Source organism: Epinephelus lanceolatus, chromosome 2 (genome assembly GCF_041903045.1).
Source record: "Epinephelus lanceolatus isolate andai-2023 chromosome 2, ASM4190304v1, whole genome shotgun sequence".
NCBI lineage: Eukaryota > Metazoa > Chordata > Actinopteri > Perciformes > Serranidae > Epinephelus > Epinephelus lanceolatus.
This window is the reverse complement of record NC_135735.1, coordinates 50,057,037-50,080,109: the sequence shown is the minus strand read 5'-3', so window position 1 is coordinate 50,080,109 and position 23,073 is coordinate 50,057,037. Positions and strand designations below refer to the sequence as shown.

The window sequence follows — 23,073 nt, the reverse complement described above, 5'->3', positions numbered from 1 at the left end:
TATGAGCTTTCCTATTACATTTGTCTTCCCAGTTTATGTTAAAATCCCCCATTAAAATTACCTCTTTGTCAAAATTACATTCCTTTAATATACTCTTTAGTTGGTCAAAAAAGGCAATTTTGGAGGAGGGTGGTCTATATATACCAACAAGGGCAAAGGACATTTGTGGAGATAATATAATATTAAGTCCAATACATTCAAGTTCATTATCACAGCGCCACTCGATTTGACTGCAGCTGATATTGTCTTTAACATAGAACATTATCCCCCCTCCTTTTCCTTCAGGTCTGTCCCTCCTGTAAATATTGTATCCCGGAACACTTACTGCTGCGCTTGGGGAGTTTTAGCCAGGTCTCTGTCAGACACAGGTAATCCAAGTTTGAGTCCGCAATAAGATGGTGGATTTGTTCACTTTTCCCAGTGACACTGCGAATGTTTATGTGCCCTCCGGCCCTCCGAGTAATCCCCTGGGTTTTGCTCTCGGATCCCACAGCATTCGTGCCTGATTGACAGTTTGGAAGAAGTTCCACCTTTTACGCTTAATGATTGCAGAATTTAACAGCTTATACTTCCTTTTGATTGGCTGTTGTGTCGTCACGTTGATTTAATTGGCTGTTGCTGGTAGTTGTACAATAGCTGTATCTACAATATCCAGTTCAGTACAGGAAGAAAACAAAGTGGATACCTGGCTCGTGGCAATTCCCGGACAACAGTAGTTAGATGCAGACAACATCGCGTCCTGGCACCCACCCAACTCGCCGACCGCCCGCACGTCACCGGCCGCCTCCACCCTGGTGAGTTCAGTTTGAGCTGGACATCTCCAGAAAGTAGGAGAGTTGTTGCCAACAGGTAACTTAGCAGTTTCCTGAATGCATGGCGTCCGTCGTTGTTTCGACCCTTAGATAAATTCTTACGTTGAGGTACAACGTGCGCTTGACCGTTGTTTAAGACATCATGGTGCTCCATACTGTCCGCTCAGGTGAAGTGGCAAGCAGACGTGCTTTGTAGGGAAGTTGGCGTTATCCCGACGCCGGTGTTATGTCCCTACTGGTTTCCAATTTAACTGGTTTCCTTACCGAACAGCTGCAGATGTGCTTCGCCTCCGTCAGCAGATTTGTCACAAATTCACAAACATACACAACATATTACTGGCGATTTTAAAGTCGCAGCCCACATCTAACACAGTGAATATGCTTCTGTAAGTGAGCACTACGTACCAGCGACATTAAAAAAAGAAAGGAAAGAAAATATGATATACACAAATTTGCGTCAAGCTGGACTCGATTTCACGTCAACAAAAGACAATATAACACAAACCGCACGTCTACCTGTGTGAGCCACTGAGACTCACAGAGCGCATAGCTTTCCTCAGGTATTAGTAAATTACGTCAGCATCCAGGTAACATTTTGATCTGGGCTGACCTGAGACAACTGGTTACCCTCGGCTTGCCTTGAAAGTACCCAAACATATTTATCAATGTTTCTTGTTCTTTTTCCACGAGTCTACAAACATATTCAGTGCCACATTACAGTCTGCACAACACTGCACACTGACAAAGCCTGTCATGTTTAAAAAGTGACGTTCTAACTCGCTCACTGCGTACCTGTAGAGACAGAGATAACAGCATGACGTCACCTCTCTCGGACCATGGCGACATTTCTTTTAGTGTGCGTCCATAATTGTGAGTTTGTTCTTAGAGCTCATATGTCTCCATCAGAGCTAGCTGCCAGGTTGTCATAGAGTGTAATACTATTATTATTGTGTCATGGTAGTTAACGCTTGTACAATTCCGTTCGCTTTTTTAAAATTTCGGCCGATTTTTTTTTTAACTCGGTCACGGAAGTCATTTAAAATGCAGCGAAGCATAATACTTAAATTAAAACATAGGCTACTGATGTAACACTCAAATTAGATTTTAAAAAGTGCAAGTAGGCTACACAAAAAACTACTCAGTTACAGTGACGTGAGTAAATGTAAGTCCTTGCTTTTCACCTCTGTAATGATCCAGTGGCTTGGTTTTTATTATTATTTAGCGTATTTTGAGAGCATTTTTCGAGTTAGATCGTCACTTTTTAAACATGACAGGCTTTGTCAGTGTGCAGTGTTGTGCAGACTGTAATGTGGCACTGAATATGTTTGTAGACTCGTGGAAAAAGAACAAGAAACACTGATAAATATGTTTGGGTATTTTCAAGGCAAGCCGAGGGTAACCAGTTGTCTCAGGTCAGCCCAAATCAAAATGTTACCTGGATGCTGACGTAATTTACTAATACCCAAGGAAAGCCTTGCGCTCTGTGAGTCTCAGTGGCTCACACAGGTAGACGTGCGGTTTGTGTTATATTGTCTTTTGTTGACGTGAAATCGAGTCCAGCTTGACGCAAATTTGTGTATATCATATTTTCTTTCCTTTCTTTTTTTTAATGTCGCTGGTACGTAGTGCTCACTTCCAGAGGCGAAGCACATCTGCAGCTGTTCGGTAAGGAAACCAGTTAAATTGGAAACCAGTAGGGACATAACACCGGCATTGTGGCGACCCAGCATGGTCGCACTGACACGATCATTAAAACCGCTAAATAGCTGGTGATTGCGGTGACATGCCAAAAATAAGGAGTAGAATTGCATATCCACTCTTTGCGAGATTTTCTATGCTGGGGTCAGCGTGATTGAGAAATGCCAGTCAACTTTGGAGGAGCAGCACCTGCCTCACTGCTTCCTCCTGGATCTGTCATATATATGCAGGGCCTTTTTATCTTACAGACCCTACAGACCCTGAGGTCCTCCTGCACTGGCCTCTTAATTATTCCTAAATTTAGAACACATACTCACGGTGAGGCTTCTTTTCAGTATTATGGCCCATGTTTGTGGAATGGCCTGCCGGAGGACCTGTTTACATGTCATTTTTAGTCCGTTACCAATGTTTTAATGTCATTCTTAGGGGGTAGGTGGGGGGTTGCATTCCTTTTTAACCATGTAAAGCACTTTGTGCTACATCCCTGTATAAAAAGTGCTCTATAAATAAAGACTGATTGATTGGTTGATTAAAGATTTGTACAGGCCCATAAATACTAAAATCTCCTTTAGTGATGCTGCAAAAACAGACCAGTGTTTCTGCTGGGAATGTTCAACTATTATTAACAGTAGTTACTGGATGAAACCTCAGCTTTATGAGTCAGAAGACTGCAAGGAGAAGAAGAAGGAATGAGAGGGCTTCTGACTGAACATTTCATACACCAGACGTAACACAGGCCTGCTGTAACGCAGTCAACCTAGACCGTAGTGATGTGTCGCTCGCGAATGAGCTGGCTCTTTGGGCCTATTCTTTGTAGCAAAAGAGAAGAGCTGACTCCCGCTGGGAAGAGCCAAATCTTCAGCCGCTCCTGCTCAAATCTGCTGAGAATCCATGCAGGCAGGGACGGGACTTTATTTTGATTGGCACACCATGGGGCCAATCACATGCGAGGACAGTCTAGAATCATACCATTATGTGAAAGAAGGAAGGAGGACGGACGCTCCAAAGACAGTGATTGTAGTGGTACAGGCCAGGTTCACACAGAGTGACAGAGAAACGGGGGAGCTGGATCTAAATGCAGGCACGTCAATGATATTGGATACTGCAAAGCTGAGTGCTGAATTTGTAAAATGAAAATATTCATCAGAACCAGGTCAACAACAAACCTGCACTGACATCTTAGAACCGCCAGGGGTGGGCTGGCCATAGGGAGGTTCGGGAGTATTCCCGAATGGCCGGTCTGTTCCAGGCTGAACCGGCCGGTGGTCGGAACCTTTTTTTACCCCATAAGCAGCCTGCAGCAGCCTGCCCTCGCAGCCGCATGTGGCAGTGGCACAGAGTGGAACATCAGACTGGGTCAATCTAATATTTTGCATATTAAGGGGGGATGCGAGCGGTTAGCAAGCACTGCCTATATGGCCCTATCATCCCAGAAGGGTCGGGCAAAAAAATATGCAAATGGCTCGGGCCAGGTCGGGCCTCGGGCTTCCTTTTTTTCAGGCAGACAATTAGGCTAATGCTGGTGTGTCGGCTGCCTCGGGTCTGGGCTTAAAAACCCACAGGCCGGGTCGGGTCTGGTTGTAATTTTCTGGCCCATTGAGAACTCTAGTTTGTGTTTTCAAAGTTAAAAAGATAATATTGGAATATATAGGCTATACATCCTGTTTTCCTGTTCTGTTTCTACATTGATATATAGCCATTTTTACCAGCTCAAGAAAAATACATTAAAGTGAGTAATTCATTTACAGTGTGTGTGTGTGTGTGTGTGTGTGTCTGGCTCTTTTGTTATGTTGATTTTTATATTGTATTTGTGTTCTAACACTGTGAATTCTTTGCTATAACGTTTATCATTGTTGCTGTTATTGTTATTATTAGCTGACAAGGCCAGTGTCAGTCGTGGAGTTGATGCAGAGGGACAGGATAATGCCAGTCATAGGAGTGAGGAGGAGGAAGAGACAGATGAGGATGGACAGGAGAAGGAGGAGGAGGAGATGGAAGAGAAGAAGGAGGAAGAGGAGGAGGAGGAGGAGGAAGAGGAGGAGGAGAAGAAGGAAAGTGGAGCAGGAAAACAGTGCCAGGTACAGGTGCAGTGTGCAGGACTGGGTTGGAAATAGGTCTTTACATAGAATTATATTATATTCAATACACTCTACTGACTGACTAATCTGTGTGTGTTGTGTTTAATATCATTAGATTGTTTTTATACTGCAAATAAAGTATTTGTGTTAAAATTACGGTTCCACTTGCGTCCATCGTGCGATCAGAAAAAAGGCCTCTCCAAATCAAGCTCCCAGGCTGAATTTCAACCCCAGCCCACCCATCCATGCAACTGGAGGAGAGGGCATTGTGGAATTTTTTTTAATGAACAAAAAGTATAAAAATGAGGCTTTTATGAAAACACTGAATGAAAAATTGCTTACCAACACACAAACCATTCATAATTGCTAAATTAGGCTAAAATTGAAGGCTCCAAGTGATACTAAATGAGGAGCCATTTGGGAGCAGTAAGAGCCGGCTCTTTTTAGGGAGCCGAGCCAAAAGAGCTGAATCATTGAAAAGAGCCAGACCTCCCATCACTACTAGACCATTCATATGAGTCAGATGCCCCATAACTCTGTCACTGAGTAGAGAATGTAGTCTGCAGTGTAGATTATACACTACACTGATAAACCAGAGAATTATACAATAACATGAATGATGTATGCACACAATTCTCTGGGCCTGCCAAACTGCAGTGCCTTACTGGGGTAAGAAAAAATCTTAACAGTCTCAGTCCTACTGAGTACCCTCATATTTAAAGCTGAAAGTCAGCACCTTGACCTTGTTCAGATCCAATGTTCTGAAGTACATAACCGAAAAAAACAAACAAAAAAAAAGCACAGCACACTGCGCTTTCCCTCAGCCTTGTTCCTCCCCTCAGCCACTCACCTCTGCATTCACAGAGTGCATTTCAGCAATTTCTCCTTCACTTTGATTCACATTATGCAGTTAAACTGAAACTGTTGTGATAGCAACAGCAACAAGAGAAAGAGTGACAACGAGACAAAGAGAGGTTACTGCTTCTGTGGGTGAAAATAAGACCTGCAGTGGATTTCTTCTTGTATGATTATTCAAAATTGGTGCAAAAATTGTGCTAGTAACGTTTAAAGCTTCAGCACTACAACACACGTCAGTACAACACCACAACATTTTTGTCCTTCAACAACAAACACGTGGTTATGTTCAGGCCCTAATCACACAGAAAGCATTTTGCAGGTTGCAAAATGCAGTGCACGCTGCACTGCCTTTTTTTTTTTTTTTAAATGAATGCCAATAGTGAAAAAAAACAAACACTTGGTGCACCCACAGACTCATCTCCTTATTCTAACCTTCCTGTGTAATCATTCTACCATTTATTTATTTATTTTAGTTATTTGACAGTTATTAGTATCTAGATCCTAAAATGTTCAGGCAGAGGATACTTGCTGTAGCTCTGGTTGAGGGTGAAAGGCCATCAGCAAATAGTTTGCTGGACATAGCGAAACAGAGATCTGTGTGGATACACGAGACCCTAAAAAAGAGGGTGGATCACAGGGAGTACCAGCTGGTCCAGGAGCTTCGCCTCGATGATGGCTATTTCCAGACATATTTTAGGATGACTCAGGGGCAGTTTGACAACTTGCTGTCTATCATCGAGCCGTATAGCTCTGAGTATCCAACCACGACCAACAATTTCTCCTCCATTGCATACCTATTGTAAACTTGTTGTTGTGACCACCACAGAAGGCCCGCCTCTCAAATCATGCGACTGGACAATGGGAAAAAAGATGATGATGCGGGGTGCTGTTCTGCTTTAAGTTTTTTCAACTAGAGGAGTTCAGAGTGCTGGGGCAAAAACACCAGGCACCGAGAGCGCAGAAACGCGAGGCATGTCGCAACACAAAACACTTCATTCTCATTAAGAAAAATTACAAAAAGGCATCTCCAGCTGCTAAAACACTTTCTGTGTGATCAGGGCCTTACTCTTTAAGATATCAAAGAATTTCTATCATGACAAAAAATTCCATCCTAACAGCTGCCAGTCGGTCAAAGTACACATAAACCATCATAATTTACCACTTTTATTATATGTTATATATGATATAAAAGTCAATATAGCTCAGAACATGTAGGACACGCATATGAAGAACACAACCGCCCCAGCAGACTCCAGGCAGAGTCTGCACATCTATCGAGCATTGAGAGTTTAAAATAGAACAAAAATCTGTTTTACCTGCTTCCCTCAGTGGGGTGAGCGGCTGACTCTGACTCAAAAACCTTCCAGGGCTGACTAGAAAGAGCACACAACCAGTTCTTTCTTTCACTTTCACCAATCAATTTAATGCAAAACACACAAAAGAATGACTATAGCTGACTTTGGCATGTGCTGACACAAAAAAACAAGCACATGAAGGCAGAACCGGCCCTAAGCGTATTAAAGGGATAGTGCTCCCAAAAATGAAAATTCAGCCATTATCTACTCACCCTCATGCTGAGGAAGGCTCTGGTGAAGTTTTAGAGTCCTCACATCCCTTGCCGAGATCGGCGGGGGGAGCAGCTAGCACACCTAATGGCTGACGACGCCCCAGACTAACGTCCAAGAACACAAAATTGAAACCACAAAATATCTCCAACATGCTCATCCGTAGTGATCCAAGTGTCCTGAAGCCCTGACATAAAAAGTTGTTTCGGAAAACGTCATTTGAACTCTGTTTTTAGCCTCACTGTAGCCTGTAGCTCTGACTGCTTCTCTGTGCTCCGCGCTCACGTGTGTGCGCTCAGGGTGATCGGTGATGCACGGTCTCTGAAGAGCAGCAGTCTCGTCAGTACTGATGTCCAGATTCTCAAGTGCATACATTGCCAATTCCCAGTCTGAGCAGCAAAGACTTTCCTCATCCGTTGGCATTGCTTTGCATTTGAAATAACTACACCACCAGGTTTCCAGTGCTCGACTCCGGTATTCTGCGGCTGGCTGAGGGTTCAGGCTCATGAGCTGCGGCAGCTGCTTCGTCCAGTAGCCTGAGTTCCGCGTCCATATACTCGGGCTCAAACAAATACGGCTCAACAAAGAAATGCTGTTCCTCCTCAGTTTCAGAGTCTTCAGACATGTTGGGCTGTCCTTTGCTAAAAGATCGTAGTGCAAATTAACTTTTAGCTGCTGTGGTTACTGTTGTCTCTCCCGGCGGTGCACGTGTCACGTGATGTAAACACGGGTAAGCAAAGCTCATGCTTTCACTGGTCTCGCACAAGCGTGCACACGTGAGCGCGGAGCACAGAGAAGCAGTCAGAGCTACAGGCTACAGTGAGGCTAAAAACAGAGTTCAAATGACGTTTTTCCAAACAACTTTTTATGTCGGGGCTTCAGGACACTTGGATCACTTCGGATGAGCAGTATGGAGATATTTTGTGGATTCAATTTTGTGTTCTTGGACGTTAGTCAGCCATTAGGTGAGCTAGCCGCTCCCCCCGCCGATCTCCGCAAGGGATGTGAGGACTCTAAAACTTCTCCAGAGCCTTCCTCTGCATGAGGGTGAGAAGATAATGGATCATTTTTGGGTGCACTATCCCTTTAAGCGGCTGCTTACGGCCCCCAGCGGGCCCCCAGATGGATGCACGGTAAAATTAATTGTCTGACTCTCACACCTCTGCGCAAACCTGGCAACCCCATTATTTACAATTGACTGCAGCCTACTTGTTCATAGGGGCGGCATGTGAGGATTTTCATGTTTGTTTGATCCAAAAAAACTGGCAACGATGACTATTGAGTCAGCATCAATGGTCAACGGGGTCATCCCTATATTCCCCGGGTTCTATGTTCCCCGGGTCCTATGTTCCCCGCTTTGTATGGGACCCCAAAACGGTCCTATGTTCCCCGCTTTGTATGGGAGCGGGGAACATAGAACCCTTATTAATAATAAGGGTTCTATGTTCTATAGAACCCTTATTAATAATAAGGGTTCTATGTTCCCCACTTTTCCCCAAAAGGACCCGGGGAACATAGGCCCTTTTTTTAAAAAAAGGGTCCTAACCCCTAACCCCTAACCCTAACCCCTTTTTCTCAAAAGGGTCCTATGTTCCCCAGCAACAGCAGGGAACATAGAACCCTGCTGTTGCTGGGGAACATAGGAACAGCAGGGAACATAGAACCCTTTTTCTTAAAAAGGGTTCTATGTTCCCTGGTCCCATACAAAGCGGAGAACATATTTCCTTTTGGGGAAAGCGGGGAACATAGAAACCGGGGAATATAGGGATGACCCCGTCAAGATACATAACATGACCTGTAGCAGGGCGGGGACCCTACAGACCAGGGGACAGGTGCTGTTCACTGAACGGAGCATGCGGAGTACCGTCTACGAAGATGTCGAAGTGGGCATATCCCTCAGGAGCAGAGCAGAGGACGAAAAACAAACAAGCTTAAAGGGATAGTGCACCCAAAAATGAAAATTCAGCCATTATCTACTCACCCATATGCCGAGGGAGGCTCAGGTGAAGTTTTAGAGTCTTCACAACACTTTCAGAGATCCAAGGGGCGAGGGGTTAGCAACACAACTCCACCTAATGGAGGCTTACGGCGCCCCAGATTCAAACGTCCACTGTAGCCTGTAGCTCTGACTGCTTCTCTGTGCACCGTGCTCACATGTGCGCACTTGCGTGCGAGACCAGCAAAAGCACATGAATGCGGTGCCCATGTCTCACCGCCACAGAGAAGCAGTTAGAGCTACAGGCTACAATGAGTCTAAAAACAGAGTTCAAATGATGTTTTTTATGTCAGGACTTCAGGACACTTGGATCACTATGGACGAACAGTATGGAGATATTTTGTGGTTTCAATTATGTGTTTTTGGACGTTTGAATCTGGGGTGCCGTAAGTCTCCATTAGGTGGAGCTGTGTTGCTACCTCCTCTCCCCTGGGATCTCTGCAAGTGATGTGAGAACTCTAAAACTTCACCTGGGCCTCCCTCAGCGTACGGGTGAGTAGATAATGGCTGAATTTTCATTTTTGGGTGCACTATCCCTTTAAAGTAAAGTCAAGTAAAGCAACGTTCGTCACTTACCAGAATGGGTGATTAGGTTAGTATGTCCAAAATGTGCTTTTGCAGTGTGAAATTTACAGACCAGTGTGTTGTTTGTCTAATGCACTCACACAGTGTAGAGTTTCAAATGATTATGGTGAAACCTATCATCCAGCAAGGCTGTTACATCCTTCACTTTCAATATAATTCATGGAAAAAATTAAAAGTAGCGTTGGTCGGGATGCACAACATATCCATGGTTGATATTTCTTGATAGTGTCTAATAATAAAGGGTCAAAAAGTACCTGCTCCATACTGTGAAGGTCAGAATATGAACAGTATGAAAGGATTAAACAAATCATACTAAACTAAAGCTGTACTGGAAAATAATATGCCCCTACATAAATTCTCTTTTAGTATTATTTTCCGTTTACAGCAATTGTTATTGAAATAAATAAATAAAGTAATTAATATATCACTTTTTTCAGAAGGAGTAGTGCTGTCACGATACCAAAATCTTTGTTTCGGTACCAATACCAATATGAATTTCGATACTTTTCAATACTCTTTGGTACTTTTCCTAAGGAAAAGTCCTTTTGGATACAAACCTTTAGAACAATAAATAGTAGGGGTGTAACGGTACCAAAAAAATCATGGTTCGGTTAGTACCTCGGTACGGACGTCACGATTTGGTAACTCAAATGTTCCACCAAGTCGGTGTTATCTCGTGTTGTCTCCCTTTGCGAGGCAGACTTTCTCTTGTCTTTTTTCACGTGCACCTGCTGCGAATGTTGATACAGGTGTTGTCATACACACCACTTGTGCAATCTGTGCTCCAATAGGAACAAGAAAGGCGTTTGTGTGCATAAATGAGTAAAATAAATTAACTAAATTAATGAATTGAATCAATTTCAAAGTACCGGTATTTTTCAAATGCAGTATAGTACTGTTTGGAATACTCTAGTACCGCGGTACTATTTTAGTACTAAGAAGGAGCAAGAAATTTTTTTTCTTATTTATTGCAGTTTTTACCTTGCTCATTTTGTTTGGATTTGAATGTGTATATTAGTCCTATTTATTTGTTACTGGTTAGAATAGTTTAGAATTTGAAGTTTTGTTGTAAGGATTCTTTTCAGCATTTAAGTTGTTTTCCACCTTACATTGCTTGTTACAAATTATAATTTAGAGAATAAATATAAAATCTTACTATAATCTTTTGTTGCATTTCTTTTTCTTCCGTTAGATGGGCATAAGATATTTTATGTCATACTTTAGTTTTGGAGTCATCTAGTGGGCAAGCAGAGTTAATGCCATTTTAAAATGTTCAACACTAAGCAGCATGCAGACAGATAGTAACGGTAAAAAAGGCAAGTGCATTTAGTTAGCTTTATATGTTTCACTGAGTGTGCTCAGTTAGCAGTAAACTATGGCCCATCATGTTGATAGAGGTAGAAATTTCATGCATAAGGTTTATAATACCATACGGTATCTGGGTTTGTGAATCCTTAGCTGTGTATTCATGGCAAAGTAGGGCACCTGAAACTTATCCTGCTTAGGGGCCCCAGATGTCCAGGGCCGGCCCTGCATGAAGGCTTCCATAATGATCAATACTGTTGTTGTGTTCTCTACAGGGTGTGACTCATGCTCTAAAGCCACCTCAGTCGGCCTTATACCTGCTGGGAGGACCAAATCAAAGCTCAGGCTTCTGAGAAAGAATGGATATAAAAGTTCACACCTCTGACTGGAAGTTAATATCAAAATCTACACTTTAAATGATGATGAACATCAACGAGTTGAGTATGCTGTTTTGATTATGTCCATTATCATAGTAAGAATTGTCTTTAGAGCCCATCCCCACTGACTTTTGTATTGCACATATAATCAGTCACGTGTGCAGACCAAAGTCTGTAGGAGTTTGAGGTTTCTGTTGAGCACAACTGACAGCGAACACCTGGATTCTGAACTGAAATACCATTTGTTGCTCTTAAAGTTTTTATTTATAGATATTTACTGCTTTTACTTCACAGTGCCTTAGTTTTTAAAACCAGGTTTTGTGATCTACAAAGGAGAACTTTTTCATAAAAACAGCAGTTGTTATGTTTTATCTGGACAAAGTGGAAAAAAGAGGATTAAGATTTAGATCTGAGTTTTCTGTACTGACTAAAAAATGTCATCCTTAAATAGATTCTCAAGAGATGACTGGGATTTCAGTCAGGGACCTGTCTTGCATGAAATCCATGGAGGTTCCATTTACTGTTCACACGTCACACTGCTCTGGAGAAGACATGGACACACAGGCACCAATAGTGCCGCTTCCACCAACTGAGACAGTCAGGGCTCTGCAAGACTCTGTTAAGTGTTAAGATGCGATCACCTTTTATTGACCCTCAGAGGGGACATTTGGTTGTTGCAGCAGCACAAAGACTGCAATAGTACAGATAAAAAAAAGAACAATAAATAAATAAAAAATATATATAAAAACTAAAATAAGAATAGAAGAAAAAAGAAACTATACAAGAGCATATGGAGACAAAACACGTACTATTAAAGTAACAGCTTGTCATCAAGTCTGTTAACAATGAACACCTGACTGATGATATGATTAAGTAATGTAATGTAATATTAAATAATCAATATAGAGTTGTGATGTAAATCTGACATTGAATATGATGCAAAAATCTGTGTAATATTAAAGCTGGAACAGGCAGGTTAATTCTCACTGGGCAAAAATCCCATAACAAACATGATCATGTTGTAATTCAAGTGGTCTGAGAGGAATCTAGACTTGTGCACCTCCTCTTGGCTCTGTTTTCAGACTGTAGAAAATCTAGCCAGTGACAGGAGACTTTGGCTAATCACAGGTCATTTGCGAGAGAGAGGGTGTTCCTATTAGCTGTTCTACAAGTGAAGATGTGTGTGCACGCCCCTTCAGATGGTGAGAGCCTGATTCAATGTTGAAGAATGCGACAGAAAAAGTTGCTTTTCCAGCACTGAAAACTGCTTACACTGCAAAGCAACCAAAAAAAAAGAAAACACACTTATCAAAAAGAGAATCTAAAACAGAGTCTGACAATAAACCAAATAAAACGTGTCACTATCGGCAACATGTTTCAGAGAAATGTTGCTAATAGTGTAGCTTTCTGCCAACTGGAGATAAAGATTCATGACTGCAGCTTCATGTTCATCAAATTTATGTAGCTAACATTAGCAGGATCCTCAATCACTGTTTCTTCCATCTAGGAGGAGAGTGAGCAGCAGCTCTGGAGACTGACCCCCAGTCAGCAGCTGCAGTGCCTAAATCCAGCTAGTGCAAACCCCAGCTGCTGGGAACTGGGTGGCCCCATCTTCCTTCAAGATCAGCAAACTTTCTGTTGCTGCTGTTACACAGGTTAGACTGGGCACTGTTTCTGGCCACCAGCCCGATGTGCAGTGTTAGGGAAGCAACTTTGAAAGCACTGCTTTGCATGCTACAATTTATGAGAAAAAAAAAAAAAATAATAATAATAATCACGGGAAAGACAACTTTAGTTTTTTATACAATGATACAATGTCCACCTGCCTTCCAGAAAATAAAGTTTCTCATAATTGGATCTTCTTTCAGTTATGCTTTTGGCTTTTTGATCCATGTGAGGTCTGACTCCACCCGCCTCTGCTTGTCCTCCTCCTCCTCCTCCTCTTCCCTTTACAAGTGCACAAAGGATAAAAGAAAAAAAAAAGCATGAGTGGCTAATAAGCACCCCTGCCCCCACCTCACTGGTACAAGCTGGAGATGGAGCGGCCTGGTCACTTGGGACAAGATATCAAAGAGAGTCGGGGGGCTGTTATCTGGATGTGCAGTGACAGACCCCTGCTGTTGCTGTCCCTCTCATTAGTCTCTCTTCCTCCTTCCCTCTCTCCACCGCCTCTCATCCTCAACACTTGTCACCGTGCTGTCAGTTGCCTGCTCAACTGTAGACACAAGACCAGCCTGGGGACCGGATGGATAGAGAGAACGACAGGAGGAAGGAATACAAAAAGAAAGATTTTGAGGTGTATGCCAGGCTTGTCAGCCAAAGCAAACAACAGAGGAAGATCCATTTCTATGAACTCTAATCCATCCTGCAAATGCATCTTCTTTCTCCTGCCACAGTCTGGGTACAAAGAAAACCTGGAGCAGAGAGACTTGCTCTCTCAATCCTGTCAATTCAGCCGTCTACAACTGCAGAAAGACAGAAAGAGAGAAACAGCTACGCAGCAACCTGGTGTCATGCCAGGAAATAGGGGAGACAGTGACAGACAAGACATGAGCGAACTGGGCTCATTATGTGTTTGTGTCACTATGAGGACCAAATACACAAATGCCAGTCATGAAATGAGCTGGTTTGGGATTAACATGTGGGTGTAGGGTTGCAGAAACAATCACACTGCCAAACTTAAACACCAACTCACACATCAGTGAATTATGCTGTCATATTTTTATTTTATTATTTTATTTATTGAACCGTCTTGCCTCAGCGCTCCGCTCATAACCAGAAACTGCACCCCTATGCCTTTTTCTCCCAATGTCTGTCTCCGTTTGAAAGAAATTATGGTATTGGGAACTGGGAGCTGTTGGCAGTGAAGCTGGCACTAGAGGAATGGCGCCATTGGTTGGAGGGTACAAAACTGCCCTTCCTGGTTTGGACTGACCACAAGAACCTGGAGTACATCTGTTTGGCTAAGAGGCTGAACTCCCGTCAAGCCAGGTGGTCACTCTTCTTTTCCCTCTCCTATCAGCCTGGCTCCCGCAATGTCAAGCCTGATGCCCTGCCCAGTTCATGGGGAAAATGACTCCACCGCAGACTCTGACACCATTCTTCTCGCTTCCCTCCTGGTGGCTTCTCCCACCTGCGAGGTGGTGGAGCGAGTAAAAGCCACCGACCAGCCTAGTCAAATCAAATCAAATCAAACTTTATTTATATAGCACTTTTCATACATAAAAAAGTGCCTCACAAGATAAAAAATACAAAAAACAATGAAAACCCGCCCCACCCACCCCCCGCATGTAACACACACACACACACACACACACACACACACTGAGGCACCAGGTGAGGAAAAACCACCTATGGGGAGCCATCCACACCAAGAGGCACCACAGCCGACAGCCACAGGGAGCGACGCCACAGAGACCACCCCAACCCAGATAGACCGGGGTGGACTCCACACATGGTGCAGAGCCCCCCAGTCCTCCGGGCCCGAGGGATCTCCAGGACGACGTCCCCGTGGGCAGACCTGACACGCCTCTCAGTGTGGAAGCCCCCCATGAGATAAAACTGGAGCTAAAAACTAAAAGACTAAAAGACAATGGGATAAAAACAAGCATAAGATAGAATAATGATAAAATGCATAAAAAATTTAAAGATTTAGAAAATTTAGAGATTTAAAAATTTAAAAAAATAAAGAGTTAAAAATTAAAAATGATAAAATGCATAAGGATATAAAAGTAGATCATTAAGAACATTAGACATTAAAACATAAATAAAAATAAATAAATAAATGAAATCAAATATAAAATAAAATATAATAAAAAGTGTAGAAGAAATCAGTTAAAAGCCAAATTAAAAAGGTGAGTCTTGAGCCTCCTTTTAAAAACATCAACAGTCTCTGCAGTCCTGATGCTCTTTGGCAGGCTATTCCACAAGTGTGGGCCATAATGGCTGAATGCAGCCTCCCCGTGGGTTTTTGTTCTGACTTTTGGGACGATTAACAGGCTGGTGCCAGAGGACCTCAGGATCTGCGAGATATGATAAAAGCAGGTCAGATAAATAAGATGGCCCAAGACTGTTAAGACATTTAAAAACTAATTTAAGAACCTTAAAATCAATCCTGAAACACACGGGGAGCCAATGCAGCAATTTTAAAATCGGCGTAATGTGCGCCCACCCTCTGGTCTTCGTCAGCACACGTGTGGCTGAGTTTTGAAGTAATTGTAGATTGGAGATGGTCTTTTTGGGAAGACCAGAGAGCAGGGCATTACAATAGTCTAAACGGCAAGAGATAAAAGCATGTATCAGCACCTCCGCGTTAGCCTGAGAGAGAAACGGGCAGACTCTGGCTATATTCTTGAGATGATAAAAATCTGTCTTTGCTACATTTTTGATGTGTGGAATAAAACTAAGCTCAGAGTCAAAAATGATGCCCCTCTCTTTTGGCTCTGGTTGAGCTGTAGGAAATTCACTGCCATCCATGACTTGATATCTAAAATACAGTTAAAAAGGGTACCAATTGGCCCTGTGTCATCAGGAGACACGCCATGTACAGCTGTGTATCATCTGCGTAACTGTGGAAGCTGATGCCGTGCCTCCTGATGACGTCCCCAAGGGGAAGCATATATAGATTAAAAAGAATTGGACCTAAAATTGACCCTTGGGGCACCCCACACCTAATTTAATGTGTTCTGTAGGAACACGTATCCATACTTGCAAAGAAACATCGATCTGCGAGATAAGAGCTGAACCAGTTAAAAACAGTACCAGAGAGGCCAACCAAGTTTCTGAGTCTGTATAATAAAATGTGGTGATCTACTGTTATCAAAAGCAGCGCTTAGATGCAGTAGTACCAAGACTGTGAGTTTTTGTGAATCACCATTAAACCTGATGTCATTTAAAATCTTTAAAAGGGCTGTCTTGGTACTGTGATTCATCCTAAATCCAGATTGATATTTCTCTATAATATTGTTTCTATTTAAAAAATCATTTACTTAGTTAAAAACCAGTTTTTCTAAAATCTTAAGTTGGATACAGGTCGGTAATTATTAAAAATGTTGGGATCTAAATTACTCTTCTTCTGAAGGGGCTTTACCACTGCCGTTTTGAAGGCAGCGGGGAAGACACCCGTCTGAAGAGAGTAATTTACTATGTTTAAAATCAAAGAATCCATAAAATGGTTTTAAAAGTAATGTGGGAATCGGATCTCAAAGGCAGGTTGCTGGGTTTACCTGGGAAAAAACCCGACCAAATGTCCTTGCATCAACCAGGGCAAAACTCTCCAGTGTTTCCTCGGATAAAAGCAACTGTTCAGGTGTGTTAAAAGTTCTGTTGAGATAAAAGACTGGATCTGATATCCTCGATTTTAATTCTGAAGTGGTCTGCAAAGTCCTAGCAGCTGTTGGCATCTTGGATGATTTATTAAAATTGGTGTTGGTTAAAAAAATCAAAGGTGGAGAAAAGGAATTTCTGGTTGTTTTTATTATCTGTGATGAGTTTTGAAAAGTGGGATATTCATGCCTGTTTGGTTGTATTATTGTAGGTTTTGAGTTGTTCACGTAATATTTCATAATGAATAGTCAGTTTAGTTTTTCTCCACCTCCTCTCTGAACTCCTGCATTTTCTGTTCAATTTTTTGATATTATCATTTCTCCACAGGGGTGTAGGTTTTGTTTTTATGGTTTTTGTTAAATGTGGAGCCACTGAGTCAAGTGTTGACCTTAATTTACTGTTAAAATTGTCCACAATAACATCACAAGTTGCAGGTAAAATTTCAGCAGGAGTGCTCTGTAAAATCTCGATAAAATTTGCAGCCACTTCAGAAGTTAGGTAGTGTTTCCTCACTGTTCTCACCGGGGCCTCCTGATGGCTAAAACTGGTGATGTTAAAATACACACAATAGTGGTCAGACACAGCCAGGTCAACAACAGAGGACACACCAGTGGACAGGCCATAGGTTATGACCAGGTCCAGGGTGTGTCCTCTGTTGTGAGTTGGCTGTGTGACGTGTTGTTTAAAATCCATGCAGGTTAAAAGGTTTAAAAATTCTCTGGACATAGTATCAGAGATGTTATCTATATGCAAATTAAAATCACCAGTTATTAAAATTCTATTGTAGGTGGTGTGTATGATTAATAATAGTTCAGAGAATTCACTGATAAAAGAGGTAGGATGATGGGGTGGCCTGTAAACGGTGATACAAAGAATAGGAGGACTGCTAATTTGAGGTAACAGTGTTACTGCAGAAATCAGAGAATCACTTTTTGTTGTTATAGACTCTCAGGGAGATGATACAAGCTCTAAATCTGAAATACACACCACACACAAATGTGTATTTTCATCTAATTGTACTGTGCAACAGTTAGAATAAAGTTTTTGTATTTGTATGATTGCATTTGTGTTTATTATATACTTGTTTAAGTATAGCAAGTATAATGAATATAATGTCCCAACCCTAGTCATACTGCTACTGTTATTGTACACATATGATTATTGTCACATATGTATACTATCAGATATTAATATATTCTTTCAACATATTGTACCACAACAGAATTATAATTATAATATTACTACTTTCATTAATGTTGTTGTAAGCTATTGCCGTTACCGTCTGTCCTGCATTTCTCTCTGTCTCTCTCTCTCTGTCTCTCTCTCCGTCTCTCTTTCTGTCTCATTGTGTCATACGGATTACTGTTAATTTATTATGCTGATCTGTTCTGTACGACATCTATTGCACGTCTGTCCGTCCTGGAAGAGGGATCCCTCCTCAGTTGCTCTTCCTGAGGTTTCTACCATTGTTTTCCCCCGTTAAAGGTTTTTTTGGGGGGAGTTTTTCCTTATCCGCTGCGAGGGTCCTAAGGACAGAGGGATGTCGTATGCTGTAAAGCCCTGTGAGGCAAACTGTGATTTGTGATATTGGGCTTTATAAATAAAATTGATTGAATTGATTGATCTTAAGGTTTCCCGCTTTTAGGTGATATATACCACTTCTATGTGGCATATACTGTTGACCTGCTGTCTCCCCCAAAAGATCCTCTGTTCCCTCCAAAAAGAGACAGAAATGGTCTACAGTATGTGGTCTCAGAGGGTTAACTGCTCTTCAACCACACTGTTGTAGCTAGGGATGTCCCAATCCAGCTTTTTCACTTCCGATCCGATACCGATATTACAGCCTTGAGTTTTGGCCGATACCAATACCAATCCGATCCAAGCGCGTATTATACATATTCACTTATTTTGTTGTCAGTCATGTTAGAAAAGGTTTGATCAAGCAATATTACTCTAACAAGAACAACTACTTAATCAGGTTAGTTAGAATGATCCACAACAGTTGATATGAGAAACTGACCTGTTTATTGTGAACAGGGTTAAATAAACAAATTTAAACTTGAACATTAACCTGCTTTGGCCCCTTAATAAATAGGAAATAAATCAGCACAAGAAATCTTTAAAATGTCTAACATTGAAATTAAAATATCAGCAAGACTCCACACACTTGTGCTTTGCCCTCCTAATAAATAAAAAATAGATTAACACCACAAGACATTGTTGACATTTAACAAACAATGCAGCCTTTCCTTTTCAGTTATTTCAGTGCCAGCCTGGTGCTGCTGTTTCCTGTGTCTGCATGCTGGCCTGCTGGATTGATAGTAAGTGCTGGAGCGGATCACTGGAATGGACTGCTTGAATCGCAGAGCACTGGGCTAGCCGGAAAACCTCGATTTGATTCCATGAAAAACTGGATCGGAGTTCTTGGATCTGCATTTTTCCATGCAGTCCGATCCAATGCCGATGCACGTTTTTTGCTAATATCGGCAGCCGATACTGATCCGACATCCCTAGTTGTAGCAGTGTAGCACTGATTTGAAATAAATAAATCTAAAAGTCAAGATCATAAGTTAAATGTCTTTGTATTCATTTGATTTCATTTGATTCTCAATCAAATCACTCTGGTAAGACTTGCTTCTGTTAATATGCACTTAAAACTGTTTTGAAATGTTAAATTATGTAATTTTTTAACTTGCAATAAAAAGTGTGATTAATCGCAATTAACTATTGAAATTTGTTGATCAATCATGAAAAAAATAATGGTTTGACAGCCCTATTGTTAAAATATGTAGACTATAGGTCAGAACATATCATGGATGTAGAAATAAGTTATTCTAAATATTCTCCGCTGGAGTTCGATTGTCCACTTCACTGCACTGGTTTGTACATTAGATTGATAAATGAAAGCAATCATCACGTTATCCATCTCATCATCTCTCAAAATTTTGCTCTTTTAAAGGTTTGGTCTTGCTCTTTCTATGAATGGGTCTCCATGCTGTGTAGTAATGTGAGCCCACTCCACCCAAAATGCTGTCAAAACATTAATTTATTGCCAACACAACCTCCATAATTCTCAACTGGGAAAGAGACAGAAGAGAGACTAAGAGAAAACAAAACCTTAAATACCACCCCAAATCACGAATTGCTGATTCACACGGGACTGATGTTATCACATGACCACTGTGTTTGGCAAAATATGGTCATGGCAGATTCACACAGGACTAAGATCACAGAAGACCTCTGCAACTATTACAGATTCCTTGAGGTCCTCATACTAGACCCACATGAATAAGGTTAAAGACTGCACCAGTAATAGGGCTGCTCGATCATGGCAAAAATTATAATCATGATTATTTTGGTCAGTGTTGAAACTATGAGTATTTAACACGATAACTCACTGACTGGAAATGTTGTGTTTTTATTGAACTTTAAATAAAATAGCTTCTCTTTTCAAAAGTTTTAAGGTTCTTAAAAGAAAAAAATGTCTTGAATTTCAGCTATAAATAAACTAAAGAACAGGCTTGAGGTTAACTAAACATGCCACAGGCTGAATGAGAGTGACTTTGGGCTTTTAGGGGAGTGCCAAAGTGCACCACAGTAACGAAAAGGAGTGCACTTGATTTGTAACACAAGACAAGACAATGCATCATTGTCAAACAGAATGTGGCACAGTAATTGTTTTTTATCTGGATATCTTGTTTTCAAATTTGTTGGAAGCCAAAATTGTAATTAAAAATAAAATTTAATTACTCAGCCAGCTCAAATAGTGACACGAGTTGTGTATTTAGTTGTGCTTTGACAGAAAAAAAAAAGAAAAAAATACGAACAGCAAAGAACACCGCAGGAGTAACACATTTTTATAAATGTTTTGATTTTCCTTTTTACCATTGGAATCCCTTTAATCATCCTTAAAGCAGCAGACTCCAAACTTTTCAGAACCACCTTCTACGCCTTCTGGCAGTGTTTTTCAGTGGATCATTTATTTACTTGTTATTATAGTGCGTATGTGCTGAAAGAGGGTGTGTGTAATATTGTGCCATCTAGATATAGGCCAAAATAACTGTCTTATAGCTGCTGCTTTCTTTGTTTGCTCTTCACATCAGGAGCTACCTTCAGACTCCAATAAAGCAGGATAGCAGCAGCTGGATGCACACACACAAACACACACACAGAGATGCTGTAAATAACATAAACGTATGCCCCTTCAAAAATGGGTAATCTGCACACACTGAGTCAGATGATGAATGTGTTGCCTGCAGCAGCCGTGTGTTACACTGATGTAGATTAAGATGCTGTATCTGCAGACAAAAGGATTCAACCTCCTCAGTGTGTGGGAAAGCCATCTAAGATAAGAGAGATCTCATCAGCCAGCGTTATTCACCATCTTCTGCTGCCGTGGGGCTCTCCACTATCTCCACCACAGATAATTACAGATAAATAAACCACACGACATCCATGTGTGCGCTGCAACCCACCGTGCCAGGATGTTCCAAACAAGACAAAGCAAGTGTGGCACAGCTGCAACATGTAAAAGATGCAGGTTTTCCCTTTGCTCTCCTCAAACACAGCACATGCTATCACTTCAGCTATCACATATCATATTGACACATTACAGTATATACATTCCTCCCTCTGCCCCCAGTGGAGGTATCACTGGTTCTAGAGATCAGTGCAGATAAATAATGCATGCTGCTCAGACGCAGCACGACTGCTGAACGTACACATACATACACACACACACACACACACACACACACACTCAACATAGCGCTTTTCCACTAGCTCTCACACACCACACTTACGGAAAGCATCCATTAATATTACAGCAAACACTTACACCCCATCTTTGTGTTAAGAGTTCATGTGGAAAATTATGCTCTTGCACTGGGATAAACACGGCACATTCTGGACTCTTTGTCTTTTCTTGACATTTGTGTCTCAGGCCGCAACAAAACCCCCTGCTGATGCTTTGGTGTTTACGCAGCATGCCTGCACACTCACAACTTGAGGCTAAGCACCAAGTTCATCGCTCTTGCACTGCATTCACCTTCACACCTGAATGTCAGCATCATATTACACCGTGCAGAAAGGCTAAAAAACACCGTATATAGAGACGAAGAGTCTTCTCACCTGTATGTATGTTTGGTATCTTCTCTCCTTGTATGTGAAGCACAGAGCGGAAACTTCTGTCTCTCCAGCGCGGTTGGATAAACCTCCCTTCCGTCTTTATTCTCTCTCTCCTCTCTCTCTCTACTCCCACCTCCCCTCTCTCTCAGTCTGCTCTCTCCCACCCTCCTCACGCGCCCTCCTTGCTCTTTTTTTTTCCGTCACTCGCTGTTTTTTTTCTCCATCTGCCTCTTTCTCCCTCCTGGATGTCTTCCCTCAACCTGCTGCTGTCTTTGAAGCTGCATAAGACAACCCTCCCCCACCCCATCCCACTGTCACCACCTACACGCACTAGGCTATATAAATATATATGTAGCTACTAAAGGGGGTTGTGATCTGATGAGGTTTTGGAGGTGCAATGCGTACCACTGCAGTGGAGCTGCTGGTGAAATGCTCTGTTATATTAGTGTATGTGTGAGTGCGCATGCATAAACACAAGTGTTCGCTAGTGAGGGTTCACGTGTTTGTGTGTGTACACAAATAAATAGAAGGGGAGGAACAGCCGAACCATAATCATTGGGCTTCACTATGTGGCGACAGCGCTGCCAACTTCCTCCCTCCTGCTCATTGTTGGGAGTCATTATCTCACCTCTGGGGCGGGTGGGGGGGAATACATGTAATGCTCTCAAATTGAAAGTCATCCTACCCCGTCTCCCTTTATAATCTCATTCAAATTCCACAGTCTGTTGCTCGCTCATATTTAAATGAGCACTTGACTAAATCCCTACTGTGCTTTTGCTTTTCTTGGCCGGCGTTTGGCAGGCTGCTGCGCTCTGTTGCATCTGAGCATCTTGGACGCTTCTCAGTAAACTGCCGCGCTCTTTGTGTTTTGGCCAACACACAGAAATAGAATTAAAAGAGTGGGAAGCGCAATGAGGCTAAACAGGTCTAATGGGCAGGCTGGCAACATGCTTCTGCTGTGACCGGGGAAGGTAATGAAGTGTGAAGCCAACAAAAGCTCAGGACATATCCGCACTGACAGAGCGTTCTGTTTACCCTCCTCAGATATTCACATAGAACCACAAACACATTGGAAAGTTAGCAGGGATTAGAAAAAAATACCAAATGAAAAATCTGTAATGTTGAAATGTGAGTGGTGTCAGTTCACCAAGATAAACTGTTGTGTTGATGATGGGCTTATGACTAAAATGCCTATTTACTTCTTATCTTACATGTTTATGTGAAAGCTGGTTTTCTGAGATTTTGAACCGTTTTTCAGGCTATTTTTTCATGTTTGAAACATTCAAGTTGCTTGTAATATTTAGAGACCAGCATATGCTCCAAACAAAAATGATAGCCTCCGTTTTT

At 41.9% G+C, this 23,073-nt stretch overlaps 1 protein-coding gene and 1 long non-coding RNA gene across 4 annotated transcripts in view; one reads left to right on the top strand and one right to left on the bottom strand.

The window, feature by feature from the left end:
- c1qtnf4 (C1q and TNF related 4) overlaps nt 1-22,092 on the bottom strand; it is a 147,766-nt gene extending 125,674 nt beyond the window's left edge. For 2 of the 3 annotated variants that reach the window (XM_078162336.1, XM_078162334.1), the window contains exon 1: nt 21,730-22,092. The gene's annotated coding sequence lies outside the window, so the exon portion shown is untranslated. The remainder of the gene's footprint in view (nt 1-21,729) is intronic. The other variant, XM_078162343.1, reaches the window with a different exon arrangement.
- On the top strand, nt 119-19,097 carry LOC117259329 (uncharacterized). Its single transcript, XR_004501821.2, has 3 exons — nt 119-794; nt 11,173-11,333; nt 11,726-19,097. It is a non-coding gene; the product is annotated as an uncharacterized LOC117259329 (long non-coding RNA).
- Nucleotides 22,093-23,073: the final 981 nt, after the last annotated feature.